The sequence below is a fragment of the Denticeps clupeoides genome, chromosome 5 (assembly GCF_900700375.1).
Source record: "Denticeps clupeoides chromosome 5, fDenClu1.1, whole genome shotgun sequence".
Taxonomy (NCBI): domain Eukaryota; kingdom Metazoa; phylum Chordata; class Actinopteri; order Clupeiformes; family Denticipitidae; genus Denticeps; species Denticeps clupeoides.
The window spans coordinates 18,341,715-18,361,692 of record NC_041711.1 but is presented as its reverse complement, the minus strand read 5'-3'; the positions used below and the strand labels follow the sequence as shown (position 1 = coordinate 18,361,692).

At 41.7% G+C, this 19,978-nt stretch overlaps 1 protein-coding gene across 2 annotated transcripts in view; it reads left to right on the top strand.

The window, feature by feature from the left end:
* LOC114790460 (fidgetin-like) overlaps nucleotides 1-19,978 on the top strand; it is a 30,790-nt gene that overhangs the window by 2,073 nt on the left and 8,739 nt on the right. The window contains exon 1 of one of the 2 annotated variants that reach the window (XM_028980548.1): nucleotides 11,885-11,916. The exons of the other annotated variant lie outside the window; for it this stretch is intronic. The gene's annotated coding sequence lies outside the window, so the exon portion shown is untranslated. Of the gene's footprint in view, nucleotides 1-11,884; nucleotides 11,917-19,978 lie in introns of those variants that run through there. 2 annotated transcript variants of the gene reach the window in all.

The following is a 19,978-nucleotide window of genomic DNA, read 5'->3' as shown; positions in this document are numbered from 1 at the left end:
GAATTGAACACCATTATCACGCGGTCTCCCCTGAAGCTGTGCGTGGATTTATTGTGGCATGAGTGAAAAACTCGTCCGTCCTCCGTTGCCGTGGCTCACTGGTGGCTTTTCTCCAGGGCCCGTACGTGACGGACCCTCCTGATGTCTTGGTGACAGTGCATACTCCCGCCCGGTTTATCCCCCCGCTTAGCCTTCTTCAGGACGCGCCGGGAGGACGCTGCACACACGTCCAACAGGCGGCGAACGGGTCGGCCCGTGGCCGACATCTATAAACAACGTGTCGGCGCTGCCCTCCGCGTCCTGTTCTTTCACGATCACGGGGACGATGGCGGGGACGCCGTGCTGATGGCGGTGTGTTTGTGTCCGCCCGAGGCCTCGTGATTGTAATTGTGTACTAAAGATCGCTATCGTCAGATCCCCTCTCTCTTTCTCTCTGACGCACCCGGTGACCCACACACACACACACACACACACACACACACACGGCCTGTCCTTTGTCAAGGCGTGTGGCCACTGCCTGTGTAATATGTGGTTTTATGTGTTAATCTGGTCGCCCGTAATGGCCGGGATAATGAAGGCAGTGATTAGCGGGGCAGACAGAGGGTGTTTTATGATCGGGCTGTGACATGAGCGTTAACAAACACTCTCTCTCTCTCTCTCTCTCTCTCTCTCTCTCTCCCCCTCTCCAGCGCAGGGCCTATTTATCTTCCCCACTGCACTTAAATAAGCGTATGGAGCGCTGCCTCTCCCTCTCTCTCCATCCCAGCGGGATCCTATAAGTAAATTAGCCTGACAGCTTCTATTATTGACTAATGTTTAGCATGAAAGCTCCGCGCTCCTGAACGCGCGGGCCGCCTTTAACCCCCGGGACGGGCGTGGTGACGATCCGGGCAGACGGCGCGTCCGATAGCATCTCCGCATCTGAGCGGTTTAGACGAGGCTGTCATCTTTAAACAAATATGTTAAGTGTCGCCTTTTGTACTGCGTGTTTCCAAAGAGGGAGCGGAACCCATGGGAGTCGCCGCCTCATGCAAATTCGATAAACTCCTGTCTCTCTCTCTCTCTCTCTCTCTCTCGCCCTGCGTGTGTGTCTCTCTCTCTCTCTCTCTCGGCGCGGTGCTTCTCGCCACGCTGACAGTCGCGCGCGTGTGATCTGCTTCGCAGCTCCGCCAGGCAGCTGTCTGTTTCTGCACACGCCGACGCCTCGCCTCGCCTCGCCTCGTAGGATCCTTCAATCCTTGACACCCCCCCCTCCCCTGCCACTCTTCGCAAATCGCACCGCGTTTAAAAGCAGGGATTGTCCTTCTTTCCCTTTCCTCGCCAGGCGCTGGGAACCGGGGGCCCATAAATGCTCGTACGAAAGGTGTCTCGCATGTGGAGACCGTCAGTCCCTTCATGACTTCACGCATCCCATAATTCTCCCAACAGGACTGTTTTGTGTGCAAAGCCTACAGGCCCTAGGACCCAATAAAACAACCGTGCATTTAAATGACTGCGATGTAGGGCGAAGGATCGAGAAAAGCGGCGGTTCTCTCCTTTCTTCTCCCAAAGAAGATGTAGGTATGCTGTAGTTTCGCATAAACGATTGACATGAACGTTTTTTCTTTTAATCATTCAATCAATTAATCAAATGGTTTTTCAAGAGATGAAGGAGAATGAACTACTGCTGGGTTTAAAGAGTGCGCCACTGCCATTAGACTTCCACGCACCAAAAATGATGACAACTCTTCTTGTGGCGCGACAATAAAACAATAGAAGAACAGGACACTGCTGCGGTAGACAATAAAACAGCAGGGCCGCTAATAAAGGTACAGCGCAGGTAATGCGCCGCACGTTCACTTCTTATGCAGAATGTGGAAATGATGCTCCCTTTTCCCTTTTTTCTGGCCATGGGTGCCGGAACCAATCCTGCAAACCAGTCATCAGCATGAACCCAATTATAGAACTTAAATGAAAGTTTCATCATTTGCGAAGTCAAATAAGGGGTCTGCCCATATGTGAGATACATGTGGAGGTCAAGTTATTCTCTTTCAATTTGGTGTTGAAATGGTTATAATTCTTATTATAGTTTGGTTATGATGGTTACAACAATTTTATTGTAATGGAGTATTTGGTGCCAGCTCAGTTGAATGGTCAGCTGTTTGATGGGGTGGTAGTAGCCTAGTGGGTAAGACACTCGCCTGTGAACCAGAAGACCCGGGTTCAAATCCCACTTACTACCACTTGTGTCCCTGAGCAAGACACTTAACCCTGAGTTGCTCCAGGGGGACTGTCCCTGTAACTACTGATTGTAAGTCGCTCTGGATAAGGGCGTCTGATAAAATGATGTAAATGTAAATTTTGGTCCACGGTGGTGAACCGTAAAGGGAGCAGCCAAAGGAGGAAGATGAAGTGTGGTTATGATTTTCACAATAGTATGGTATATTTTGGTTATGATTGTTTTAGTGTGAAGGTGGTGGCTGTAATAAAATGGATAGAATGGTACTGGGGTTATGATGGTTATAATAATTTTGTTATAATGGTATATTTTAGATATAAGGATCATCATGAGGTCATGGTTATGATGTTAAGCTGTGCTGCTTGAGAGCCACAGTACATGTATACATATCAATAAACATGATTCTGATTCTGGTGGCTAATTAAGGTTATGATGGTTATAATGACATTATTATAGGGGATTGAGGATTTGATGGCTCTAATAAATATTGTTATAATGCTATAAGATGGTTATCATAGTGCGATAATAGATGGTAAATAGATGGAGAAACCAGGACAGTGGGCCATTTGAAATATTTAATCTCTTTGGCTGTGAAAGCTTGGCTATAATTAACCTTTCAAAGCAACACAAGCTGTGGCCCAAACGTGGCTTGTGAAATACGAATGTTAATTGTGGATTCATTTGTTCGCTCATTTTCCTGTTTACACAGAGTGTGACGCAGGTTAACAGTCTTGCTGACTCAGGGTGGCGACCGTTCGCAAAAACGCATCAAACCTGAAGTGGCGGAGGTCCCCGCTCTGTAAACTGTTCCGTCACCCTCCCATATTGATGTGTTTCCTTTTGTGTTCCGTGAGCTGCCGGTCTCGTCGTTGTTACCCCGATTGTCTCATTATCTGCCGCTCCGTTACGCTCCAGGCACCGCGGCGATTTTAACAGCCAACGAGGGGCCGTTCTTTGACTAAACTGTTCCCTGTCTCCACCACCGCCGGCGTCAGTAATGAAGTGCTGCCTCCTCCCCGTCGCAGGGGGCCGGCCGCCTGGCAGGCTGGGCTGCAACGTGCTGAACTGATCTAGGATCAGCGCTGATGATTTTAATCGGAGTCAGTGGGAGCGTCCCGAGCGCTCGGAGATTCACTTCAGTGCCCAACATTCCCCAAGAGGGACTGGCGGGAGATTGAGGGAAAGGCAGATTGGAAGGGGGGGGGGGGGGGGGGGGGGTGCCGCATTGTCTGGAGCTCTGATGTCTTCATCACACTGTTTAGATTTTAATGGGACGCACTGATAGCTAACGGCTTTTATGAGAGACAACTTTTTGTCTCCTTTTCCCCGGGCTCGTCGGCGGAGGACGAATGTATTTGATTTTCTCGGTCCCACGGCAGCACCAGCACCAAGCGATGGCAAGTGTTTGTAGTGAAATGTTAATTTTCATGTAATATTTGAAAAGGATTCAGATAATTACTTGGCCCTCCCCTCTGGGGTGACCTTTCCTGGGAGATCGCGGCTGCTTTGGGAAGGATTCTCACACTTGAAGGGATGAACTAAATATACGGTATTCATGTAAGGCAGTGTACAGTACTGCTTCATGGGGGCACGCTTTTTAGAATTCGGGTGGAATCCTGCTTTGGTGTGTGCCTGTGCCTGTGTCTATGTCTAGATATCCTTCCTAACCTTCTGAGAGGGAAACAGAGAGTGTCTGTTTCCCAGCAGATAATGTGCAGTTTACCCATAAGGCATTGTATGAGCCCCGTGGAAATAGAAGTCCCCTGATCAGTACGTCCTCTCCACTTCCTCTAGACATACACACACTGTCACACACACACACACACCAGATCACACAGATATGTTTTCTGCACTGTCCATTTTGATCACCCCCCCCCCCCACCTTGCTGTCACTTTCCCTCCTTCTCTCTTAAGTCCGGACTCATTGTCGATTTTGAAGATGCTGTCACCCCCCCCCCCCCCCCCCCCCCTCGCCGCCTCTGCTGATTTCCTCTGTGTGTGATGCTTGTGCGTGCCTTCTGATGAGATTGGGGGAACGTGTTAAATATGCTAATGGTCTATTAAAGAGAGCGGTTGCTAAGGCCATGCATCGCCTCATGACACCACAATGGATGCAGTCCCAGCATGAACGCCATATTGTATTTGCAAATTAGGCTGCATGCTTCTAATTAAGACATCCAAGTGGCCGTCGGACTTGAATTGGGTATTGATATGCAAGACAGCTTTTCTTCATTTAGACAATTTTTTGCTAATATCCAGAGTGCAAAAATGTGCAAAAAGATTTTTTCCACGGTGTTGATCCTATTTAAATTATTTACATTTTGTATCACATATTGCGGTAATGTGTAGGGGTGTGTGGTGTGTGTGTGTGTGTGTGTGTGTGTTTCTCTAGCTGTTAATATGAGATATGAGTCCACAGCAGTCTCAGTGCCCTCTGGTCCTACAGCACGCTGTTCAGACGGCCCCTCTGCTCAGTGCCAGAGAAGGACACCAAGGACCTTGGCTTGCTGGCTTTATCCTGGACAGAACATGCTGAACTGCTGCTCTGAGATCAGTTTGGGGTTGTGTTGAGCTGGATTGTAGCGAAGACTTGGACTTTCATTGGCCATTGACAGTTCTGCCAGTTGTGAGGTTTTGTGACTAGTTGTCCATTTTGTTCATTTCACATTAGTCCAGTTTAAATTATGTAGTGTGTATATTACAAAAACATTGCATTATTGTGCCAATATTTACTGTTCTAATATATGTTGTGATAAACATAATATTGAGCATTTGGATACATTTTATATGATGTAATTCTGGGACGATGGATATCTACATGTGCTGAATAGTTAATGAAAAAATACATTGTGAAATATGTCCTCTGCATTTCACCCATCACCCTTTTGTGAGCAGTGGGCAGCCATGACAGGCGCCCAGGGAGCAGTGTGTGGGGACGGTGCTTTGCTCAGTGGCACCTCAGTGGCACCATGGCACATCGGGATTCGAACTGGCAACCTTCTGATTACGGGGCCACTTCCTTTACCGCTAGGCCACCACTGCGTGTGGTAATGATTTTGATAGCATGTGGTGCACAGTATTAGTACAAAGCTACTAGGTTAGCAGTGTTAGTACTCGGTGTAAGTGGAATCGTTATATAACAGCATTAGTGCTAGGCCCGGAGCGAGATGGTCTAAAATTTTTACTGTGATATTTTTAAGCTCATGACACACAGTATATCTCTTGATTCATTGAAATTTCTAAATCACCATAGAAATGTTAAATTTGGCTCTTTATTGCATAAAATGACTCCAATATATATAATTTAAGTTTAATTAAGCCAAACTTTTATGTTAAGTTTAAAATTTTTCTTTGGAACCAAGTTGTCTGCTTTCTTCTGCAATGAATGTCTCTGAAATCACATGGGCTTTCACTTCACCGATTAGCTCCTCTCTGCTGTTAAGCCGGTTACAGACTGAACGTTGCATTCTGAAACTGATTGTTTTCTGTGGATGCCTCTATGGACATCGTGGTCAAAGCTGAACTTTGACATCTGTGCGTTGTTACGCAGTGACTCGTGACCACTAGGAACAATGCAGTGGAGCTGGCCCTCAAGATTGTGAAAATGTTGATTATAGCAGTAATTATAAGTACGTATGCCTATACTTTTGGACCAATTCTAATTTTTGCCGATACTAATTATATTTTGGAGAACAGCAAATACAAATAAAAATGGATTTTCTTTAATGCAAAGTCTTATTTTCATAAAATATTGTTGAATGCTACAAATTAAAAAGAAAAAATGAATCAATAAATACACAAATAACACTACTAACAATTATTTTAATAATCAATTAATCTGTTGATTGTTTTTCTTTTATTAATCGGAGAATCAGATAAAAAAAAAGCATTAATTTCCAACCCTTTATTCAAAAACAGAACCAAAACAGAGCTGTCATAAAATAAAATAAAAATTGACAAACACAAAAAACACACATGTATGCTTTACATCTGCCAAATATATAGACTTTTAAAATAAAGTGCCATCTGACTTGCCGGAACAATAAGTTAAAAATTGTATAAAAAGAATACAATACAAATCAGAAAATTTTATTGGATTTGTTTGAATGTAAGAACTTGTTGCAGAAGAACACACTCACAAACTCTCACACTGACACACACACACATGCACACACACTTACTTTCTCTCACTCCTTTTGTTCAGGCACTTTTCACTGCAATGCAAAAATGGGAGTATGTTCACGTGCTCCTGGCTCAGGCTCGATCTTTGAGGCTATGTTGTCTGCTGCAGAAAACAGCCGCTCAGATGGTGTTGATGTGGCAGGGATGCAGATTGTCATGGTTGTGGTGTTATTGCATTTACGTGACGATGGGGAATGACGTCACAGGGAGAGGGGCCGGAAGTAGAGGTTATGTTCAGAGTGTTGAAATAAAAGTAAAGCGGTGTGTCCTCTGTATTTAACCATCACCCTTCGTGAGCAGTGGGCGGCCAGACAGGCACCCGGGGAGCAGTGTGTATCGCTATGAAAGGTTGAATCGCGGTTTGGGAGGTGTTGAGTTAGCATGCAAGAGGTTTAATACAACAGGTACACAAGAAACACTGAGAGACTGTAACATTGTACAGTAGTTGTGAAGGGTGGACGTGGGCTCAGGTCTAAAAAGATCATCTTTAAGCTGGACCACTCACATGCGGAGGCATAATCTTTCTAGCAATTTAATGGGACTCACCGTTTTTAAAGTCAATTAACTTGAATTGTTTTCCTACCTTTTCAGAAAAACAGGGTCTTTTTTCCAAATAAAATGCCTTTATATCGTGTCTCAAGACATTGCTTTTACATTTAAACCTTTATTGTACTTATTTTCCACAATTAATCCTCACACCAAATAATCTAAAGTTACCGTCTAACAGAAACCAACAGTCAGGAACGATAAAATGTTACAAGTGTCCTAGTTGGCTCCCAGTTTGGTACTGTCCACTGGGAATGGGTGTTAATCTTCTGCATGATCTAATGAGTCAAAACAGTTATATAATCAGTTATATTTTAATTGATTTACTTGGTTAGAATGTAAAAAAATAAAGATGCTGTGGGATTTTAAGCAACGTTTACGCGCTTTCGCCGGATGCAGACTGTACCCGTTGTTTCTATGGTTTTAGCGCCTGCAGAGTGATGTTTCGCTGCGGCCGGCAAAGCGGGTGCTCGGTGAGCCCCTTCGAACACCATGGCCAAAGATGAATTTTGTTGAGCTTTGACCTCTGCGCGCCACGACACATTGATGCGCGACCATCAATGTGTCCAGAGCACTGAAGCAGGCTCTGAAATTTGAAATGGAGGAGAGGTTTGACTATAGCCACTTAATTCAGCTGTATCATCTCACAGCGACAGGAAGGCGGAATGATGGAGGAACATGTCGGATGCTGTAGGTCTGTCAGGTGGGTTCTGACAGTGAACGTTGCTTATTGTTAGCACTGTAGAAATAGCTCATAATACCTACAGACCCACGTTTGTGATGGTTAAGTGAAACAACGAGATAAAGTTAGAATATGGTGGGATCGTGAGGGTGGTACACAGTGACGGTTAACCTTGCCTACTTGCCCGGTTTCTGACCTAAAGGGCGCCTCATAATTCTGTGATGTGTATCTGTGATGTGAGTCTGCATGCGGCTCTGCGCAGGATAAGTTTGGAATCGGAAATGCGGCAGACTGACTTGATCTGATCACTGATCTGTCTGATCAGACTGAAAATTGGCCAATTTTGATCCCATTGCCAATTGATGAATCTCTAATTATACGTTGATTGTACTAATTTAACCATATGTTTCTGTTTGCTTTTATGGGGCAGAGAAGTGAACCTCGAAAGCGAAGTACATGCTGTCTGTTTAACAATAATGCTAGAATGTACTGAAACGTTACGATAATTTGATGGTCACAATATAGTCGCTTACAACATCGCACATGAAACAAGACTGGAAACATTGAGAATTTTAGATATTGACCATAGATATTGGGATCGTTAGTACTCACAACGACCATGCAAATATTTTCTCTATCACAGTGCGGAGGATTTTTAACCTCATTCCTGGTTATCTTGCACCTGCTTTAATTTCACTCCTCCTTTAATTAGATGAACTTAATTAGTCTGAATGTTAATAGCCTAACAGCGTAAATGCAGATGGCTGGACTGGACTGAAAACCACTGATGCACAGGCAGTGATCCGAGTGTATTTTGAATATGACTTAAAATTAAGTGAACCGCTTGCCACCTTGAGGCTCACAGTGTCTGACTGCTTAGCCTTATATGTTAAGAGATATTTATGTCTTTTCTGCCCAGCATGTGTTTGCAGAGTCTCCAGCGGACTGCTGTGACGGCTCGGGCTCCGGCTCATTTACTTTCTCCTTTCGCTCCTCACCTGCCAGCTTTGAAAACCTGGTAGCATGTTTTGTGTCACAAAGCTGGCAAACGTTGCACTCTGTCAAGACAGGTACTGATCCTCACTGCTTTGTCCCCTGCCGCTGTAAAAATATCAAAATTTTCATGCCGCTTGCTGCCGACTGTCCTCCATTAAACTGTATTATTCTGCAATAAAAGGCATGAATGGCATTTAATTGTGTATGATACCCGTACAGTAAATCCATTAGTAATTATGCAAAATATAAAATATTATAATAATAATAATTAATGGCAGTATGATTCAAACAGATTTTAATGATACAACGTTTTATAACTTTTCTGAGTGTGGCTCAGTTAATATGATTTTTTTGTTATTACTGTAATTAACACACACACACACACACACACACAATCAGCCCTGTAATGTTTATTGAAAGACCAACATGCTCAACTGCTCAGTAAAAGTTAAAATATGGTGGCAATAATTGGATTTTAATGCATTGTTGTTAAATGTGCTAAACCCCGCAACCATTTGGCTCATTTACATTGCACTATTACTGTAAAATGATTTCCCTTACAAATGGAGCGAGACCATCTGATTGAATGGTCCTCTGCAAAACAAAGCAGACTAAAACCAAGAAAATTACTTTCATGCTATGCTAGTAGGTCCCAAAAGACCAAAGGAGCCAATGAAGTAAGTCAAAGAATCAGTTAGATATAATAGTGTATTAATAGTATAATAATAACCTTTTATTAGGATTGTCATTTTGTTGTTGTTGTCCATTTACTTAATGATAATACTATCAGCTCCAAATTGCTTATGCAGTGCTTAAGCACAAAAGTTATATGTGTAACATCTCCTACTCAACAGATAAGCATGATACCTTTAATTTTACTACAAGTTTGCCAAGTAAACACTGCAAATTTTACAGGAATATTGCACAGTAACTAATAAGAAGTTCATATGTAATCTGGTTGTTATCAGCGGGTACATGGTCTTAACATGGTCTTTTTCCCGAAAATACACTTTTGGGAGAGTCTTTGAAGAAGTTATTTTGCTTGAATTTATGTTTAAGACTTGTGTAGAGCTTTTAAACAGTCCCAAGCCTCTAAATCAGCGATGCCCTCTAAATCAACAGCAGCCTTGAGTTTTACGAAGCAGCTGCACTGGAGTGTGGAGAACAGCCTGCAAGAAAGGGTTCACTTTGGGAGTCACAAAGGTCGTGCCATACCTGCTGAGATGGAATTCTTACATGCTTACATGATTGTTACTGTTACTGTTGTTACTGAAGAGCATCATGCTGGTTTGTTTGCTTGAGTTCTCCATCAAAAAATTCCTCAAAACACGTCTTTAGGGTTTCTTTGATTTTCCATTTCTTTTTTCTTTAATTATGTTGATTGCATTAAATGTGTTGATTGTGGTTAAGTGTGTTGATTAGCGATACAAGGACCTAGGAGTAGCATTCATGATATCTACATTTGTAGCTATTGAGAGTCCCATCCATCCTGGGTCTTCTGTATGGGTGAGATGGTTCTCATAATAATTTCATATAGATTTCAGTTTTCTTTTTCCATCTGTCATTAGTTATATATTTGCTATTTTATTTATGAATTCTGTGAGGAGCCAGTGTTGAAGCTGTGAGGGAGAAGAGTGTGAGAAGGAAGCCTGTTGTTGGCTTTCTTTGCACCTCTTTCTGGCATGTTTCGATTCAGATGACTGTTTTGGTCACCACTTGCAACCTGTGTTGTCTGCCCTCTGTGTAGAGAGTGGCGTACAGTTGTATGACACTGCATTAAATAAAACAAATCTCCATTTTTTTTCGCCGTGTTTTTGTTTAACAAGATATGACTTTATTAGTAAAAAGTTTATTTTCATAATATAAGATTTTATTACAATATATCAATATTAAATTCTCAAAATATGTAATTATTTACCATTTTGAAATGGATGTGAAATGAGCAGCCTTTTGTTTTATTTTTTGCCAATCCAGTTTGGAAATGTGGGACTATTTCCTTGCTTTTGCCATGTTAAAAAATATTCCTGTACTGCAGGACGTCTATTGCCGTCTCTCCTCAGCGCTATATTTTAACTCTCGATTCTGTCTGAAAAGGGCCCAATTCCCCCTCGTTCATCCAATCCTCTTTATTTCTTTGAAAAGACAAACCAGACAAAATATATTCAATAAAATTGAGTAGCCGAAGAGCGAAAAGGGATCAAATATTGCAAGTGTTCATTGTGTGGACAGACATTGCGGTCTCATCTGTGTCATTTAATTGCCGCTGCTGTAATCTCAGAAAATGTACAGAATTTTCCAGTCACCCAGTCGCTTCTTCAATAAAGGTATTCATTGCTGTGTTGCTGATGAATTGATTTGTATTGTTTCGTAACTTTGGACTATGCGGTAAAAGCCGGATGCGCGCCATATTGAAGACAACTAACTTCGCTCAGGGCTATAATGGATAATCTGTAGCCACATAAGTCTTTCCATTCTGCCCAGCTGTTTGCTTTTTCTCTTTTTTCCCCTGTTGAAGGAAAGAGCAAGCGCTGCACTTTTCCAAAAACCTCCTGCCTTTGAAGCGCTGGGTGAGTGACGGCACTCGTTCGTTGTTTTTTTTTTTTTTTTCCCTCTCTCGCTCTTTCTGAGCCTCCCCACCCCCTTCTCTACCCGGGCTGGATATTGTTGTGTGACGGGAGAGGGGACTGAGAGGACGGGGTCCTTTCTGAGACGCTGAATGGCCCATTCATATTAAAGAGGAATTACAGAGATGCCACAATGTGCTCTTGACAAAGCTAAAGGCCATTGGACAAGGCTGCAATTGTGAGCAGTCGTATTTTGGTCAGACGTGCAAAATGTGACTTTTCGGTATCTCAGTTCAGACTTTGAGTCAGTAAGCATTTTGTCCAAATAATGTATCAAACTGAGGGAGGTAGACGGCAGTTTATTTATTGATTTTCAGTTTAAGGCCAGAAACGTCTGTGGAGAATATGAACCGTGCACCACTGGTTGCACTTTACATTTAGCCCTAACCTAAACCTAAAGCATTTTATCACTCAGAAAATTAAATAGAATAAAATTAAATAGAATAAAATACATTCGTTAAAGAATTACTGTTTTTTTTATGTTATGGAGGGTCTCTTTTTTTTGCAGGGAGAATGACAAAACAATTGTCCATTTGTGAAAGGCAATTATGTTTGAATCCCCCCTGATGAATACACACTGGGTTTTAATTCTGCTGCTCAGCAGTTTATACCCTTTAATGCACGTCTCTAGGGGCTGCTGTTTGGATGGTCCAAAACACACTCCACAGGTTTGCACCATTTTTAAAGGCATATATCTATAATTTTGTCATTTGTACCACATTACCTTTAAAATATTTAAATATTTAAGGGGTGTGTTTTAACGTCACATTAAGTACATCTGCTGTGTTTTCAGTAATAATAAGAAGAAACAACAGTTGCTGGGACAGGAAGAAATAATAGCTAGTTCGTGTTGGTGCTCACTTGCATTTATATTTGTTAATAAGGAATATATGCTATGGTGACATATTTGGTGAGACGTTGGTCAGTGTATCTTACACTGAATATCTAATATCATTATCACCATGTAAATAGCCCCAAGTGTAATTACAGCTTTTGAATTTTCAGCTTTCTAGTGCTACTACAGCTGTCTACTAAAACACTATCCCATTGCAGTATAGCGTGACTATTGCTTTACAGTTTAACTAGTGTTTCCTGAATGCTCCTGGATGCTCCTTGAAACCCACACAGTTTTGCCTGCACCTAGATCTGTGTATATGTGTTTGGTATCACGCTTATATGTGTGTGTGTGTGTGTGTGTGTGTGTGTGTGTGTGTGTGTGTGTGTGTGAGAGAGACACACTTATCCCTTCTGGCTCTCCCTGTAAAAGGCTTATCAAATTTATTGTTGTGCTGGCTGGGATGGTAATGGGTGTTTAATTACTCAATAAAAGCGTTTTATAGATTCCCGTCCGTCTGTGCATCGGTGAGATGGTATTGATTTTGCACCCAGTGCAACATGAGCTCCATGCAGGAGGACTGTCTCTGCCTGCCGGCGCGAAGTGGCTTTCATAGCACAAAAAATACATGCCTACTGTATTTACCGCTTGCACATACATGCATAATAGGGACTGACTAACACAGATGTATGTAAGGTTATTAAAATGTATTCAGGGAGAGAATAAAACCATGTGCATTGCATTAGTGCTACTGTTGCACATACCAGTGCTCATATATTAACTGTAGCTTCATTGCTCTTTTTTTATTTTTTTTACCCCGTGCTTCATTTGCATTTTAAGGGAGATCTCATTAAACGCGTCTTAAAGTTCAAGCAGCGTCCTTTGGATATCAGCATAAATGCAGTCATGTTTAACGGAGCTCTTTAACAATGCACACTTCTAGAAATTAATGAAAGGTGTTTGTTCCCCATGCAAAGTGATACTGGACTCGGTTTCAGGATATTGGGGGAAGGGTGAGTGGGTGTGTGGGCAGGACTGGGTCTAAAAAGAGGCATTGTTTCACCAACACTACAGTCTCTTTTGGGGGGAATAATGGGATTGTCATGGCAATCTTGTGGTACAGAAGGGGGAGAGAAACTGGCTCTAAGTGTGGATAATGCCGAATCATCCTGTCCATCGTCACGGCGATCTCTGTCTCTCTCCCTCGCTTCCTCGCAGCGCCGCAGAAAGGTGGAGAGATTAGATTACGCTGTCTGTACTGTACTGTGTGGTCATGTCAATCAAAACTGGCTGAGGTGGAGAGAGATGACTTCAGAGTTACTGGAGGGGGTTCAGGTTTAATAAACCCACACCCACTCACACACACACACGCACACACACAAATACAGATACAAACACAAATAGAGATAAATACCACACATATGGACTCACACACATTCTCATGTTGAGGAAACTGTAGTTTCTGTTTGATATGGGATAAAAAAAATTACATGTTGCCATAGACAATGCACAATGCAAATTTTCTATTCGCATTGCAATCCAAACAATTTTTTCTTGTTATCTCAGCAAATCCAATTGTTTTATCTGGTGATCATGACTTCATTTCATTGGTGATAGGATTTCACAACATTGCAGAGTGCACCACTGGAGAAGGAGAGGATGTAACACCTTAGTCTTCTTCTCAAATAATATGAAAATTATCTATCACCAACAGACATACTGTTGTTTCTACTTGTGTCATTCTCTGATTCAAAATGAAACAACCTCAAAACAGCTTTGGTTATGTTGAGATAACGAGAAAGTCGTAATCTCGGCCCTATGGTCATTAAAAGCCTGGAAACATCATGAAATTTGAAAAGAAAATTTTCCAGGCCTTGAAAAAAATTGGAATACAAAATAAACATAATTAAATCAGGTTGAAACATGAATGTATAACATGAAGTACATAGGTTCTGTAAGACTGCGTGAGAAAAGTTACAACTACAACGTTTAAACCTAGAGCAAGTCAAGAGTAGCTTTGCTAGCTTTACGTAGTGAGCCATGTCATGTGGTACTACGTGTGTTGCTTCCATATTCCGTGCCTTCACAACCGCATGTCTCCTATTAAAAGCCATGTAAATTACAGCTGGTGATTTAAGCCGGAACGTAATGGGCCCATTTTACTCGGGCTTGGACTTGCACAAACTTGGAGGATTTAACACTGTCATTTTTCAGGGTTGTCAAAAGTTTAGTTTTGGAATTTTCTGGTAAATTAGATTTTTTTTCACACTTGCGCAGAAATTTCAGAGATATGTTCATGAAAATTTGCCTTAGAGTAATTGTAAAAATGTGTAAGGACCTTGTATATTCTGCTGGGGCTGTGGTTTGTGGAAATGCACACTGCATGTTGGGTGGACTGATACCTTCTTCCTTTTCTTGTTCAGGCTCATTAGTGAAGTTAAACGTTTGACAGGATGGCAGCTCTGTGCTGCCAGGTTTCAATTGACTTCAAAAAAAAAAATCTCTTTCAAATGTGCATTGCTTAGTTCTGCTGTGGTTGAGTATTAATGAGGAGCAGTTTAGCGCTTAAAAAGGTTCCTTGTAATTGCTTTGAGTTTAAACTGCTATAACACTGTTTTATGCTGTTTTTTAAATTATTTTCAGAATCAGATTTCAGAATTGGCGAATAAACGTTAGACAAATGCACATGAATCTGTATTTGGTTTTCCGACTTGCTGCTTGCAACACACTTTAGATGACAGCCACTTTCATCAGGTCTGCTCACTCGAAGCGAACATCAAAGAGTGGTGTGTTCTCACCTTTTTTACTGTGGCGCACGATCAGAAATGTGGCTGGTGTGACTGGGCTCTTAAATTTTCATCCATTTGGCCCATCAGATGTAAACTCCCTGTCTGCTGAGTGTGCCTCATCTGTGAGGCGGCATTATCAGGAGGGCCTCATATCATTATCATTCTTATCATGTGTGTTTTTATTCATATCTTAGCAGGGAGCATATAACCTTGCACAGTTCAGAAAATGTAGAATTTTGTGAGTCTTTATTTAAAGTGAAGTGATTGGCATTGTGACACACAGCACAGCACACAGTGAGACAATGAAATGTGTACTCTGCTTTTAACCCATCACCCTTGGTGAGCAGAGGTAATCCATGAAAGGGGGGGAATGATGTGTGGGGATGGTACCTTGCTCAAATGGACCTCAGTGGCGCCTTGGCAGTTTGGGATTTGAACCTGTGTAGGTTTGTGGTGAGGTTTTTATAATGAAGCGCAGGTATATTTTTAGTCCATCTCTCTGCTTGTCCTACCATTTTACCCTTCACCCCATCTGTTTGTGTATTCCTGTCCTTCGACTGCTTATATAGGAAAGTTGTGGAGCGCACGCGACAGAGGGTGGGAGGCAGGGAGAAAGGAGAGAACAGAGGGCTTGGTAATCTCTGAAAAGATCCTGCCTCTTAGATCTCTTTCAGCACTCCTTTCTATCGGTCTCTGTCTTTCATCTCTGATCCCTCTTCACTTCTCACTCTCTCCTTTTCATTGTGTTTTTGTGTGTTACATTAAACTTAAAAGAAATTTTGTGAATGCACTTCTGGTGTATTTCAGCCCTGGCTGACATGCAGGTTTAAAAGAGAGCTGAACTGGAGCTGCTGGCTGTCAAGTCTATGACACTTTATTAAGCCCTCCTTAAAATTTAATGGTGCACAGTTACAGGCTATAGCAGGCATGTCCTACTGCCTTATTCATCTGTTGACAGGCACTGATCAAACCACCACCGTCCACCATTGTTATCATCATAGCTGTTGTAGGATTGTTACACGTGTCAGTGTCACTGCTGGGTAGAGAAATGTCCGCCACACACAAACACACAGTCGTCTGTCCTGTGGTTCACAACTGTCCATTAACAAACATGCAAACTGTACATGGCATCAGCTGTGATGTACCATGTAACACAAGCACGGTTAATGAAAATGGGCACATGCATGAAGCGCTGTAATCGCTACTGTCACCATGTCATATCCAGTCCTTGTCACATAGCTACTAGGTTAACTCAATGTACATTAAGTCAATATTAAAGGGTAGCTGTCTGCGGTGCTGCTGGTTGCTGCAGTGCTGCGTAAGTAAAGTTGACGAAGTGAAGCAATTGTCCGGAGCGTACTTAACTTCCCATGCTGCACCACTGATTCCTATTGAGCCGATTGACCCTAGACTTTTCTCATGTGTCTGAAATGACCTTTCTGGACCATCAGTCAATAGCCACCCACTACACCTTTCATGGCCCTAAAGGAGGAGCACTCTCAGCTTCATACAAAAATCTCAGCTTTCTTTACTAATGCCTCACAATTAGACTTTTTAACTGAATTAATCACCTTTGGAAGCCTAACATCAACGTAAATTACCATTTAATACAAGATAATTGCAATCAATAGTTGGGGTCTCTACATGCAGTAGGAGGTTGTGTGGGGCTTTCAGGAGTGTGTGAGTTAAAGACTAAGTCCACCCAGGTCAACGAATAAATGGATGTGCTGAAAGTGTCAATTGTGTGTGTCAAATATGTGCAAGCTGGCTTATATGTGTGCGGTGCTCCAAGGTCAAAAGCCCAGTGGTTTATAAAATGCAGTTTGCCGTTGCACTTTAGCATGACAACCTTGGGGCAGTTGGCTGTAATTTTGCTAATGAGTGAAAATTATGTAGCTTTAATGACTGCAGTTTTGTAGTGATTGACTGATCTTTACTTGCGAAATAGTGTAGCTTTATAATACATGGTCCTAAAATTTTTTCCTCCTCAAATTGCATGTTTTTTTTTAACATTAACATTAAAAAGACAGTTATTCTTTTGTTTAAACAACTGATTTTTTTATGTCAATTGTGTTTTCACTCTGTGTTCTTATTTAAATAGTTTTTACAACATTTATATTCTGTGCTTGTTCAGCTTAGTAGACATGCTAATTCTTTTATTTTTTTATCAATATCAATTAAGATAAGATTTCATGACACTGGGACTTTCATGCCATGAGTATTGCTTGTTCATTGTTAGCTTAAAGGTCCCCATTATGAAATTTGTGGTCCATTAATACTGTATATGAAGTCTCTTTCCGAAATTCAGCCTTGGTGCAGGATTACAGCCACTTTTAGCCAGTCCCACAATGAGATTTCAACAGGATGTGTTTCGGTGTCTGAAGCTTTAAATGCTAATGAATAGGAGAGAGGTGGGACGAGGAGGAGAGCGGCCTGTAGAAGTTTGAGGTGGCATTCACGGAAATAACCTCATCAATACCATTCACCAATCGCAATGTTTAGCAGAAACAGGAAGTCATGTCTGAAAAAAATTAAATTAACCCACTGGTTCTTCAGAGGCTTGGGTGATGGAACTGAAAAATACCTTTTTGCTCATTTTTACATTCAGTCACTGAGCAACTGCAATGCTTCACACGTTTTTAAGCCATAGCGGTTGGTGCAGTTCCTTTTTTAGGGAAGCGGTGGGAAATTCTCTGGGCAGAAAAAGCATGAGAAACGGGAGGTAACCTTTCCCATTATGATGACATAAGGGCAGAAATTCCAGTTCCTGCTGCTCAGAATGGCCAAAGCACTCTTTATACCTATCGCCATTTCTAGCCACTACAGGACCATAGACAGGCTTGGGGAACTCATATTAATGTTAAATAATCTCACAACGTAGCCTAGCGGTTAACATACTCGCCTATGAACCAGAAGACACAGGTTCAAATCCCACTTACTACCATTGTGTCCCTGAGCAAGACACTTAAACCTGAGTGTCCCCAGGGGGACTGTCCCTGTAACTACTGATTGTAAGGGCGTCTGATAAATGCTCTAAATGTAAATGTAAACAACGTGAAAATTTCAGGACTGTTAGTCACAGTTTTGCTTGTTTTCATTCAGTGGAAGATTCTTATTCTGAGCTTCTAATGGTATTCTTCATGAATAAGGTAGTTTTATCAAGGCATAGCAATGCCTCATTGACATGGATGGGAGAGGATAGTTCACTACATATGTGTATGTATCCGATACCATGATAGGAAATCTATACTGCCCATATCCATCCCTCCCTACAACCGATTAAATAGGATACAGAGAGTAAGAGCAGCATATTGTTTTCGGAGGAGCACTGCTCTTTTGAAAAATACATATACCGTACCTCTGATATGAATAACCAAAGTCATTATTAATTACACATGGATTATTTGCTTAACCTCAAGAACTCAACTTGAACGTAGCCACAGCCTTGGACTGGATCAATTTCTGCATTATCTATACAAATTTTCCAACACTTGAACCCTATTTTTGCGGTGCTGTTCATGCTACAGAGTGCATAATATAGGTTCTGGAACCCCAGCAACCCTGCTTGTGTTTATTTGCATTAGCACTGTGTGGCCCACTGAAAGTGCTATTCATTTAAAATCTCTATTCATAAAAATATTAATTTGAAATGGACAAAAGTGATCATCTACCAAATTGTGACCACTCGCAGTGTTTTTCTTTCTATCGATTCCACTTTCCATTCTAATGCTGTAGCAATTTTCGAATAAAATTTGACCTATGATCCCGTCAAAAGTAAAAGTATTCATATAGCAGCAATGAATTTCATTAAACTGCAGGATCAATGGATGTGCGTGGGTGTGCACTCTGCAATTTCGGAGTGTAACTGCGGTAACCAGAGAGACTTGCCTCCCGAGGAGAAAGCTAAGATGCTACAGCTGGTGTCGCTAATGCTGTTAGCCATGTTGCTAAATCTGTTAGCTGGGATATTGATTGGTTCATTAGAGTACTGTACAAAGAGTGTGTGTGTGTGTGTGTGTGTGTGTGTGTGTGTGCACTCTGTGGGTGGCTGTCGTGGTTTTGGGGGTAATATGAGGTTCCCTTATGATTACATTAATGTGTTCTTATTAAATTCACTGGAGATTCATTCCGCTGTTTACTAGATACAATTACAATGACATCAGCGCAGACATTAACCGTCTGCCTGTTTTCTTCAGAATAATTTCTTATCATACACATGGTAAGAAATCATTTTTATGTTATAATCCACTTACTTTATTTAATGCTGCACTTGCAAAGATCTATGAATATTGCTAGTAGGATATTTAGCACTTTAATGATGAACCATTTACTATATTTTACTATATTTTTTAAATATAGGCATGGCCCCTTTCACGCTTTAAAGTCTAGTGCTCAGATAATTGTTTGAGATAATTGTTGTCTGAAGTCTTGATGTTTTCATTCTCACCTTAGATTTGCAGATTTGACTCTGATCTGTCGTAGTGATGGGACACGGCCATAGGTGCGTCTTCTTCCTTAAACGTAGCCAGGACAAACACTGATTAGTTTGCATTGCACTTCATATTCATAATTTCTGTACATTCATTTTTGATCGCCACACAAATAAGCACTTACAACTGAGTTGATAAATGTTGTAGAGCAGTTGTAAGTCAAGGTAAATATGAAGCATTCTGTCCCAGAATAACAAGACGACACACTTTCATCTGCATGCGGATTCTTCACGGTGTCACAATTTATGTATTTATAATTTATACAGTTTATAATAGTAACATAATAGCATGTTGGATTCTGTGATGAATGTATGTGTGTGTGTAAGGAATGAGGAAATAAAATTGTACTGAGATAAGTCTTCCTTCAGGTTGAAGCCGTCTGCCTGTGTGTGTGTGTGTGTGTGTGTGTGTGTGAGAGAGAGAGATTGTGTGTGTGTGCGTGTGTGTGTGTGATTGTGTGTGTTTGTGTGCATGTGCGTGTGTGTGGGGGTGTGTGTGTGTGCATGTGATTGTGTGTGTGTGTGTGTGTGGGGGGGGGGGGGGTGCATTTGATTGTGTGTGTGTGAGTGTGCAACTGCATGTGTCTATGCCTAAGAGCCTCTTATACAACACTTTC